The sequence below is a fragment of the Lithobates pipiens genome, unplaced genomic scaffold, assembly GCF_037356315.1.
Source record: "Lithobates pipiens isolate NorthernLeopardFrog02 unplaced genomic scaffold, aLitPip1_a1.2 Scaffold_8, whole genome shotgun sequence".
Classification (NCBI taxonomy): Eukaryota; Metazoa; Chordata; class Amphibia; order Anura; family Ranidae; genus Lithobates; species Lithobates pipiens.
In genome coordinates, this window is record NW_027507903.1 from 133,419,969 (window position 1) to 133,432,091 (window position 12,123).

The window sequence follows — 12,123 nt, forward strand, 5'->3', positions numbered from 1 at the left end:
TTTGACACTTTCTTTTGTGAAATGGTAGGGGTACAATGTACCTTGCCAATTCACATAGGGGGGGCTGGGATTTGGGGGTCCCCATGTTAAAGGGGGCTTCCAGATTCTGATAAGCCTCCCGACCACATACCCCCACAACTACCGGGCAAGAGTTGTAGGGATGAGACCCTTGTCCCCATCAACATGGGGACAAGGTGCTTTGGTGGCTACTCTAAAGCACCCTCCCCATGTTGAGGGCATGTGGACTGGTATGGTTCAGGAGGGGGCGCTCTCTCATCCCACCTCTTTTCCAGCGGCCTGCCAGGTTGCAAGCTCCTTTAAGTGCCTGGTATGGATTTTAGGGGTACCCCAACGCTATTTATTTTTTGGTTCGGGGTTCCCTTTAATATTCATACCAGAACCAAAGGGCCTGGTAATGGACTGGGGGAGGAACCTATGCTGTTTTTTTCAATGAGTTTTTTCTATATTGCCGAGACCCGACAATTCATTACAGCCGTGATCAGTTTTAAATTACTTTTTTTCCTTCAGATATGTCATTTTGCTGTGGTACTGTTCTAAACAGGGGAAAACTGCACCACTTTACAGGCATACTACAGACACCCCCAGGCATGATATTTAACCACTTGCTTACTGGGCACTTAAACCCCCTTCCTGTCCAGACCAATTTTCAGCTTTCAGTGCTGTCGTATTTTGAATGAAAATTGTATGGTCATACAACACTGTACCCAAATGAAATTTTTATAATTTTTTTCCCACAAATAGAGCTTTCTTTTGGTGGTATTTGATCACCTCTGCAGTTTTTATTTTTTGTTAAAAAAATTGAAAAAGACCAAATTAAAAAAAAAAAAGTTTTTTTTTATTTTTTATATTTTGTTATAAAATTGTGTAAACGGGTAATTTTTCTCCTTCATAGATGTACGCTGATGAGGCGGAAGTGATGGGCACCGATAGGTGGCATTGATGGGCACTAATGGGTGGCAATGATGGGCACTGATGGGTGGCACTGACAGGCAGCACTGCTAGGTGGCACTGATTGGTATCACTGGTGGGAATTGATAGGTGGCACTTGTGGGCATTGATAGGTGCCACTCATGGGCATTGATAGGTGTCACTGGTGTGCACTGTGGGCACTGGCAGGTGACAATGACAGGTGGCACTGGTGCAGTACTGAATGGCACAGAGGAGGCATTTTTACCTCCTTCCTCTTCGGGACTGATGTCCCTTTAACATAAGCTGGTGACCGCCTTTTTTTTCTCCTCACGCTGTCAGCTCACTGATCTTCTGGTATCACAGTCCCTAACTGTGATACCGGAAGTGATGCTATGGAGCTCACTGCTTGTTTTTACATTGTCTTACTTTCATTAATTTTTATGTGAGTACCTGTATAGCTTTATTTTAACTGAATAAACATGTTTTAATATACTACACTATGGGGCATCACTCCGTTTCATAATCTCCACCTGTGGTTCACTGGCGAGACCCATCCATCCCGGATATCTTAAAGGCTACTATTAAAGGGGGACGCTAACGCTGACTGTAGGCGGGACACCTATATCAACAAGAGCCAGGGCTACCACGCTAGGATGGTCACCAAGGACCCCAAAGATATATATTTACATGCTGTTACCTTACAGCAGTAAGGTAAGGGGACACCCATATATCCAGGACCGTTTTTAAGGCAGGGCAAAAGGGGCAGCTGCCCTGGGCCCTGTCATTGTTGTGGGGCCCAAAGTACCTGCCTCATACTTGCCAACTATCCTGGTTTAAATTCCCTCGTCCCTTGAGGTTTTAGTCCTGTGCTGTGTCCCAATATCTCAGTGTGAAGTGCTGGTACTAATCCTGCCCAGCACTGCCCTATTGTTATATACAGATGACTCACCTGCAGACCCTGTGTTTACAAGTAAATTACCGGCATTCATATGTAAATAGTGGCAGCATTCATATGTAAATAGTGGCGGACAGTGGCATTCATATGTATAGCATGCCCCCATGAGGTCATATCCACAGTAATCTCTAGCAATCAATCAATAAGCAGAAAACATGTGCTGTAACGTCTAGCAACTAATGAGTGAGCCGTAATATGTGCTGTAACCTCTAGAAACCAGTCAGTGAGTGGTAATGATACTCTGTAACCTCTGGCAGCTAATCGCAATAGCTGCTTGATCTGATTCAGTAAACTGATTTTGAGTCTAGCTGCTATTTGTTGTATGTCTCAGAGCAGGTGGAGAGCAAAACTGCATGGGGGGAGGGGGCCCAAGAAAAGTTTTGCCCAGGGTCCAATCAATATTAAAAGCGGCCCTGCATATATCTAATCAGCATGGAAGATTTCACAAGTGACCCATCAGTAGCAGCACCTTGCAGAATTTTGTTTACCAGCACCAGCATTTTATTATTTGGTTTACAGAGCCACTATATATTGCACTACATATATTTCTGCAGAAGGAAGCATTTTTTATGGACATTGTGATATATGCTTTTGTATGGACTTAGTAACTTTTTATGCACATGTATGATATGATATTTGCTTTTATTATTTTAATTTTACCTATTATAATTTCTCACTTGGGATATATGCACCTTGCTTCACGTACTTACATTTGGTAATTGCTAACACTTGCTTTGCACATTTATTTGATTGTATTAATTGCCTATTATTATCCCGCATTTGGGTTTATGGCTTCTTTCTACACGCCGTTAGCCTGGCAATTGCCAGCATCTGCTTTTAGATATCTATTTTTCCTTAATTTTGGTTCACTAGGACGTTTAGCACTTTATTTGTTATCTTCTGTGTACAGTGCATCACTACTCTACAATCTCTGTCTGTGTGCATTACCTTATGAGAAAAGGAATGCTGCAATGCCCCACAGTAACCTTAATGCAAAACTTTACCCATAACAGTTTGATAAGAAATAATGTTCCTTAACCAGTTGCCGACCGCCGCACGCCGATGTACGTCGGTACAATGGCACGGGCAGGCATAAGGACATACATGTACGTCCCTTGCCTCCCGCGGGTCGGGGGCCCGATCGGGCCCCCGCCCGGTGCCTGCGGCGGTCGGTATTCGTACGGGAGCGATCCCGGACGAGGGGACGGCCATTCATTCATGGCCACCCCCTCGCGATCGCTCCCGACGAATAGAAATCCCCGGTGACATCACTTCCTCTCCTGTAATGTAAACACAGGAGAGGAAGTGATGTATTCTCTCCTCCGTGTCGGTATTTTTCGTTCCGACACGGAGGAGAGCGGATCAGTAAGTTGCACCAACACTCACACACACAGTAGAACATGCCAGGCACACTCACACCCCCCCTTTACCCCCCGATCACCCCCCCAATTACCCCTGCCCCCCAGTCACAGTGACACCAATGTCATTTTTTTTTTTTTTTTTGCATTGGTGTCATTTGTGACTGTAATAACTGTTAGGGCAGTTAGAGTTAGCCCCCTTTAGTTCTAATGTACCCCCCTAACCCCCCCAATAAAGGTTTAACCCCGTGATCACCCCCCGTCGCCAGTGTCACTAAGGCTGGGTTCACATTGCAGCGGTTTATGAGAACGAATGTGATTCGCACCGCACTGCAGTGCAAATCACATCCGATCTCTGTGCGATTCGAGTTCAGCCATTCGCCGCACCCGCCGCACCCGCCGCAAATTCGCACGGGACCCTTTTTTTGGCCCGCAGCAGAATCGGATCGCATGGGTGTTCACACCATGCGATCCGAGTTTGCAGATCGCACTGCGATATGCGAACTGATCTGGGGGTGTCAGTAACATTTCACTGACACTCCCAGCAGTTCGCATAGGGCAGTGTGAACTGCCGCCGGGAGGCATGCGATGCGGGAACCCGCCGCGGATTCGCGGCGTTTCCGCATCGCTCCAGTGTGAACCCAGCCTAATAAGCGATCATTTTTCTGATCGCCGTATTAGTGTCACAGGTGACGCTAGTTAGGCAGGTAGGTATTTAGGTTCGCCGCAGCTTTTTATAGCGCCAGGGACCCCCATATACTACCGCATAAAGCCCCCTGATTGCCCCCTAGTTAACCCTTTCACCAGTGATCACCATATAACTGTTACAGGTGACGCTGGTTGGTTAGTTATTTTTTTATAGTTTCAGGGCACCCGCCATTTATTACCTAATAAAGGTTTAACCCCCTGATCACCCGGCGGGTGTCATTTGTGACTAATAACTGTTAGGGCAGTTAGGGTTAGCCCCCTTTAGTTCTAAGGTACCCCCCTAACCCCCCCAATAAAGGTTTAACCCCGTGATCACCCCCCGTCGCCAGTGTCACTAAGGCTGGGTTCACATTGCAGCGGTTTATGAGAACGGATGTGATTCGCACCGCACTGCAGTGCAAATCACATCCGATCTCTGTGCGATTCGAGTTCAGCCATTCGCCGCACCCGCCGCACCCGCCGCACCCGCCGCAAATTCGCACGGGACCCTTTTTTTGGCCCGCAGCAGAATCGGATCGCATGGGTGTTCACACCATGCGATCCGAGTTTGCAGATCGCACTGCGATATGCGAACTGATCTGGGGGTGTCAGTAACATTTCACTGACACTCCCAGCAGTTCGCATAGGGCAGTGTGAACTGCCGCCGGGAGGCATGCGATGCGGGAACCCGCCGCGGATTCGCGGCGTTTCCGCATCGCTCCAGTGTGAACCCAGCCTAATAAGCGATCATTTTTCTGATCGCCGTATTAGTGTCACAGGTGACGCTAGTTAGGCAGGTAGGTATTTAGGTTCGCCGCAGCTTTTTATAGCGCCAGGGACCCCCATATACTACCGCATAAAGCCCCCTGATTGCCCCCTAGTTAACCCTTTCACCAGTGATCACCATATAACTGTTACAGGTGACGCTGGTTGGTTAGTTATTTTTTTATAGTTTCAGGGCACCCGCCATTTATTACCTAGTCTCACTAGTGTACCCCTAAATTTAGGGGTGTCTACTTTCCAAAATGGGGTCATTTGGGGGGGGTTTGTGCCATCTTGGCATTTTATGGCCTTCAAAACTGTAACGCCCTTAGAAAGCCTGAAGGCGGTGCTTGGTTTTCGGGGCCCCGTACGCGGCTAGGCTCCCAAAAAGTCCCACATATGTGGTATCCCCATACTCAGGAGAAGCAGCAGAATTTATTTTGGGGTGTCATTTCACATATGCCCATGGCATGCGTGAGCAATATATCATTTAGTGACAACTTTGTGGAAAAAAAAAAAAAAAAAAAAAAAGTTTGTAATTTTCCCGCAACTTGTGGCAAAATATAAAATATTCCATGGACTCAACATGCCTCTCAGCAAATAGCTTGGGGTGTCTACTTTCTAAAATGGGGTCATTTGTGGGGGTTTTGTGCCATCTTGGCATTTTATGGCCTTCAAAACTGTAATAGGTAGTGAGGAGTGAAATCAAAAAATTACGCCCTTAGAAAGCCTGAAGGCGGTGCTTGGTTTTCGGGGCCCCGTACGCGGCTAGGCTCCCAAAAAGTCCCACATATGTGGTATCCCCGTACTCAGGAGAAGCAGCAGAATTTATTTTGGGGTGTCATTTCACATATGCCCATGGCATGCATGAGCAATATATCATTTAGTGACAACTTTGTTAAAAAAAAAAAAAAAAAAAAAAAGTTTGTAATTTTCCCGCAACTTGTGGCAAAATATAAAATATTCCATGAACTCAACATGCCTCTCAGCAAATAGCTTGGGGTGTCTACTTTCTAAAATGGGGTCATTTGTGGGGGTTTTGTGCCATCTTGGCATTTTATGGCCTTCAAAACTGTAATAGGTAGTGAGAAGTGAACTCAAAAATTTACGCCCTTAGAAAGCCTGAAGGCGGTGCTTGGTTTTCGGGGCCCCGTACGCGGCTAGGCTCCCAAAAAGTCCCACATATGTGGTATCCCCATACTCAGGAGAAGCAGCAGAATTTATTTTGGGGTGTCATTTCACATACGCCCATAGCATGTGTGAGCAATATATCATTTAGTGACAACTTTGTGTAAAAAAAAAAAAAAATTTTTTTTTTTGTCATTATTCAATCGCTTGAGGCAAAAAAATAAAATATTCAATGGGCTCAACATGCCTCTTATCAATTTCCTTAGGGGGTCTACTTTCCAAAATGGGGTCATTTGGGGGGGTTTTGTACTGCCCTGCCATTTTAGCACCTCAAGAAATGAGATAGGCAGTCGTAAACTAAAAGCTGCGTAAATTCCAGAAAACGTACCTTAGTTTGTAGATGTGACAACTTTTGCGCAAACCAATAAATATACAATTATTGACTTTTTTTTTACCAAAGACATGTGGCTGAATACATTTTGGCCTAAATGTATGACTAAAATTGAGTTTATTGGATTTTTCTAATAACAAAAAGTAGAAAATATCATTTTTTTTCAAAATTTGCGGTCTTTTTACGTTTATATCGCAAAAAATAAAAATCGCAGAGGCAATCAAATACCATCAAAAGAAAGCTCTATTTGTGGGAAGAAAAGGACGCAAATTTTGTTTGGGTACAACATTGCATGACCGCGCAATTACCAGTTAAAGCAGCGCAGTGCCAAAGTGTAAAAAGACCTCTGGTCATTTACCAGCAAAATGGTCCGGTCTGAAAGTGGTTAAAAAAAGAACATACATTCAACATTAATATTTATGCTACCAAGATTAGTGTGTGCTGTAAATTACCTCCAGCATTGCTCCTGTTTCTTCTTGTTTGAGGCCGCCATTTTGTTGACGTCCAGAGCAGGAAACGATCCCTCTCTCCTTAGTCTCAAAAACTACTTGTCGTTTTATTGAATTAATATATGCCCATTTCCACTCTTAATTGTATGTATTGGCTTAGCTAGAGAGGAAGGCTGACAGAAGCTTTGCAGTGCTGCTGACATTCTCAGGCTGCCACTGAGGGAGAAAGGGGAGAGAATCAGGGAGAAAAGATAAGACACTATCCTTGTATGTTTAACATTTTTGTTTCTCCCTGCCAGCAGAGTTTGTCCTGTCACCCCTCCTGCTTTACTTTTCTCTCTCCCGAATCTGTCGGCAGACCTCGGCAGTCTGTGTAAGTCCTGTTTGCCTTCTTCCCCTTCGACAACTGTAAATCTTAAAGCTATCAGAAGATCAGCCTCTAGCGACTCTGATTGTAGGCACAGTGCCCAGAATAGAGAGCAAATGAGCATGTGCAGAGCAAGGTGAGATAGTGAAGTGATCAATCGGGACTTCATTTTTAATTTTTATTTTTTATTTTTTTCCACTTTAAGGTACTGAGTGACAAGAGTGAGGTTGTTTTAAACGTATACTTTTCTCACTCAGACATTCCAAATTGCTTCAGTGTGATTAACAGACCAAGGTAATTCTAGTCAACATCATTACTCCATGATAGCTAACAGCAACAGAAAAAACAATTAAACAGTATTTTTCACAAAACAACTTCTCCTCTGGTCCTCTGGGCCAAGTACCTACAAGAGAACACATCCATCCTTTCTACCTTACTAATACAGATTTCAGGAGGCAAATTTAATTTACCTTGCTGACTTATATGTCCTCTGCTTAATGGGTAATAAGAACCGAGTAAGTGCTCAATTGCTCATTTCTTCATATAGCTCTTTAACATACATTAAAATGACAGCAAAACCCAAACAAAGGAAAATATGTATAAATCGTTTTCTCAAGGTAGTTAGATGATCAATAAACAGAGTAAGGCACAAATTATCAATATTAATCTCATACAGAATTAATAGAAGAAAGCCATTGAATCGGACTCCATATCAAGAAGGATATACAGTATTTAGGTCACTGACTTATTAAATCCAGTAAACTTTACTTGCTATGAACAAAATAGCAGATATATTAAAAATACAATGGGGAAATAGAGTACAGCCCAAAACGGATTGCATTTTCTTCAGCACGTTTGTGCATCCTTCCTTTCTTAAAGCAGGACTAAAACGATTGATTTCATCAGTTGTCCAAAACAGTTACATTCAAGGCATGCAGTGAATGATGATGGCCACAGTAGCTTGTGCTACCAGATGAACTGTCAAGTCATCATATGGCTTGAGCTGATCACATGTGCGGCACCATGGCGCCTGCAGATTAAACAAAAGGTAAGATGGCAGCTTCCTTTGCTGTAAAGAATAGGGGGGTTAGTTCTGCTTTAAAGTGGTTGTGATGGAAAATGAACAAAGCATATCCTTCTATAGAGTGTATTTGCCTCAATCCAAAGCAATGAGTGTGTGAGTGTGACTTCTGTTTTCTGCTTCATTCCTCTGCTATCTGCATGAGTTGTTTCTGACAAGCTATGTTGACAATATAGATTGGGGGGGGGGGGGGGGCAGATGAGGGGAGATCCAGCACACAGCCTTCAATTGACAGCCTCAGCTGTGCATGTTTTCCTATGAGTATAGGGGGGGGGGGTGCATTCCCTCCACACAGAGCTCAGATTACACTCAGCTCCCTACTCAGTGATGTAATGTGTGATTTCAGATCCCTGTCTGCTGGAGCTGAGAAATAGCCTTTGATAAGTAGAGTTGCCACCTAATCCCTTTAAACCCAAACACATATGAAATACACAGGTTCTGAGGATAATTTAATAGCTATGGCCCGGACCTCAACTGGTTAAAGCAATATTTCATTTTTATTGTTTCACTTTAAGCATTATTAAAATCGCTGCTCCCAAAAAAACTGCAGTTTTTAAAACTTTGTTTTACATTGATAGATGTCCCCTGGGACAGGACTCAGGTCCCCAAACACTTTTTATGACAATAACTTGCATATAAGCCTTTAAAATTAGTACTTTTGATTTTGATTTTTCTGTGACAGAGGCAGGAGCGGGGAGGAGATGCTAGCAAGGTAAATGTAAAGGATTCAGAAAAGGCCCTTTGGGGAGGTATTGTCACTTACCCCTAATGCACAAGGTAAGTGTATTTCTTTAACCCCTTCCTGACCAGCCGCCACAGTTATACTGTGGCAGGCTGTCTCCCCTGCGTGACTCGTTGTAGCTCTAAGTCGCATCGCGAGGTCGGTATAGCAAGCGCGCGCACGCCACCGGAGACGCGTGCGCCTGCTGCACTCCGGGGGTGCCAATGCTCATGGCCGACGGTCGCAATGACCGCCGGCCACGAGTGATCGTGAGCAGGAGACAAAGAATAGGGATGAGTGTGTGTAAACACACACTTTCCTGTTCTATTCTGACAGGAGTCACTTCCTCTAGTCAGTCCCCTCCCCCTTCAGTTAGAATCACCTCCCAGGGAATACAGTTAACCCCTAGATCGCCCCCTAGTGTTAACCCCTTCACTGCCAGTGACATTTTTACAGTAATAAATGCATTTTTATAGCATTGATCGCTGTATTAATGCCAATGGTCCCAAAAATGTGTCAAAATTGTCTGATGTGTCTGCTATAATGTTGCAGTCATGATAAAAAATATCGCAGATCGCCGCCATTACTAGAAAAAATAAAAATGCTATAAATCTATCCCCTAATTTGTAGACACTATAACTTTTGCGCAAATCAATATTTGCTTATTGCAATTTTTTACCAAAAATATGTATAAGCCCTTGTACACACGGTCGGAGAATCTGTCGGACCGTGTTGTCAGATAATCCGACTGTGTGTGGTATGCATCGGACTGTTTTCGTCGGACCAAATTTTACAACATGTTGGAAATATTTTCCGACCAACTGGTCCGATAGCACATACTCCGATCATGTGTAGAGAATTTCGATCGGACAAAGTGCCACGCATGCTCAGATCAAATTCCTACATCAAAGCTATTGGCTACTAGCCTGAACGTAGTTCCATCGTAACAAAATGACGTCATCATGTTCTGAAAGATCGGATTTTTCGACAACTTTGTCCGACCGTGTGTATGCAACAGTTTTGGACAAGATCCGACGGACAGAATCCGTCGGACAAAATCTGATGGATTTGGTTGGCAGAATGTCCGACCGTGTGTACAGGGGCTAATATCGGCCTAAACTGAGAAAAAATATATATATTTTTTCAATAAATGGAGATATTTATTATAGGAAAAAGTACAAAATATTGTGTTTTTTTTTTGTTTTTAAATTGAAAAAAATTGTTTATAGTGCAAAAAATAAAAACCGCAGAGGCGATCAAATACCACCAAAAGAAAGCTCTATTTGTGGGAAAAAAGGAGTCAATTTTGTTTGGGTGCAACGTCACGCGATTGTCAGTTAAAGCAACGGAGTGGCGAATCGCAAAAAGTGCTCTGGTCAGAAAGGGGGTAAATTCTTCCAGGGCTGAAGTGGTTAAAGGGTAATAAAGCTTTCAAAAACATTTTGATGAAAGTTTTGTCACCATTTTGCCACCTTTCACTGAGCTCACCTAACCCACCATACCATATGCCCAAAGTATTATTCCTAGTTCTGGAAATCCATCCAACTGTAATGTTTGCCTCTGTCCAGTCTTCTTCTTTCCAATGCCTACACATCTCCATCAACTCAGTAAGAAATAGCATATAAAATAAAATAAAATCATATATGTGTATCACTAACTAATGATTACAGCTAGAACATCTCCAAATGTTTTTCCATTACAATCCAAATGACATACACTATATAACTTGATGTAGCACAATCTCAACCCCAATGTGCATTCTTAACAATCAAATTTAATAATAGAACATACCACTAGCACAAAATCATAAATCAACAAATAAAGCACAGCCCGAAGACGAGAGCACAGCGTAGGTGCAGGGCTGTCATGAGGACAGTGGACTGCAGCGATTGGCCGGGGGGCGGAGTCAGCGCAATGACGTGTGCGCGCTCTACGCCCCGGCGTCAGTGCAAGCTGTGCAGTTCCAGCAGCAGGATGGCTTCTTCGCTCGGGGACCTGGTGCACCAGCTACGGGCCGCGGCGGCGGCGAACGGGGAGCGGTGGCTCCAAGAACAGGTGGCGGCTGCCCTCGGGGGGGATCAGGACATACACAGAGCGGAAGGGGAAGGCTCGGCCAGGGTGCGGCGGTCCCGCCCGCCGGCCAGGTTCTCCCCTGATCGCCCCAGGCCGGCAACGCTTCGCCATGCGGGGTCCGCTGGCCCCGCCCCCTGCGAGCCGCCCGCGAAACGGCCAGCCAGGCGGGCAGTGGAGGCCTCGGGCCGCGGATGGGGGGTTGGGCGCAGCTCAGTGGGGTCGGTGGCCGGTCCGGCGCCGGCCTCCAACAACGCGGCGGTCCGCCGCGAAGAGGATCCGGGCCCTTCTCGTAGCGCTGCCGCTGCGGGGGCGGGGCTCCGCCGAAGGAGGCAGTTCCGTGCTGCCGGAGGGACTAAGCAGGGGTCGGAGGCCGAGAATCCTGTGGGGAGGCGGCCGCCATGCCACAGTGAGCCCACGGCTGCGGAGCAGCGGGTGAAAAGCCGAGGGAAGGTGGTTCTGCAGTCGGCGGTGGGGCGGAGAAGAGGTCGGCCCAGGAGCGGTGCGTCGGCTGCCCAGGTGGGGCCCAGTGGACGGATGTCGCCAGGCGATGAAGCAGCTGCACAGGACCGGTCTGAAGGCGAACTGTCGTCGTCTGAAGAGGAGCGACCGGATGGCGTTCCGTCGGCGGTCGGTGGAGGTTCGGCGGCTGGAGGCGATCCTTCCAGGCGGCCCGGTAAGTCAGATCTTTTTCAGGGGTCCTGGGGGCGGGTTGGTTGGGGGGGGTCGGGTGGCGGGGGGGGGGTGATCCGGGGATTGCCCGCGGCGGGGGGGTTTCCGCCCCGTTTGCCCCGCTTCTGGCACAGCGGGAGACGGACCGCGCTCCGGCGGATGGGGGGCTAGCGGGCATCCTGGCGGGCCTTAAGGACTTGGTAGGGAGGCTGGAGGCCGGGGGGGGGCGGTCCGGGGGCGGCGTGGACCGCTCCGGTGGGCGGTGCTCGGGGTGTAGAGGGGGCTGCGGGGGCGACTCCGCCGGCGGCTGGGGGGGCGACAGATGGGGCGTCCGCGCCGGCTGTGGCGAAAACGGTCACGGCTCCTGGCGCGGGGGACCAGGTGGTGGCTGCCGTGCCGGCAGCACCAGCGGGGGAAAAAACGGGGGAGGCAGCTAAAAAACAGGACCTGGTCAGGTTGGCGGACGCGGCGCGGTGCGAAGTCTATGTGTGTTTTGAGGGGCCGTTGGGTGCGCACTTGAAACAGGAGGTCAGGGAAAAAATTTGGAAGGGG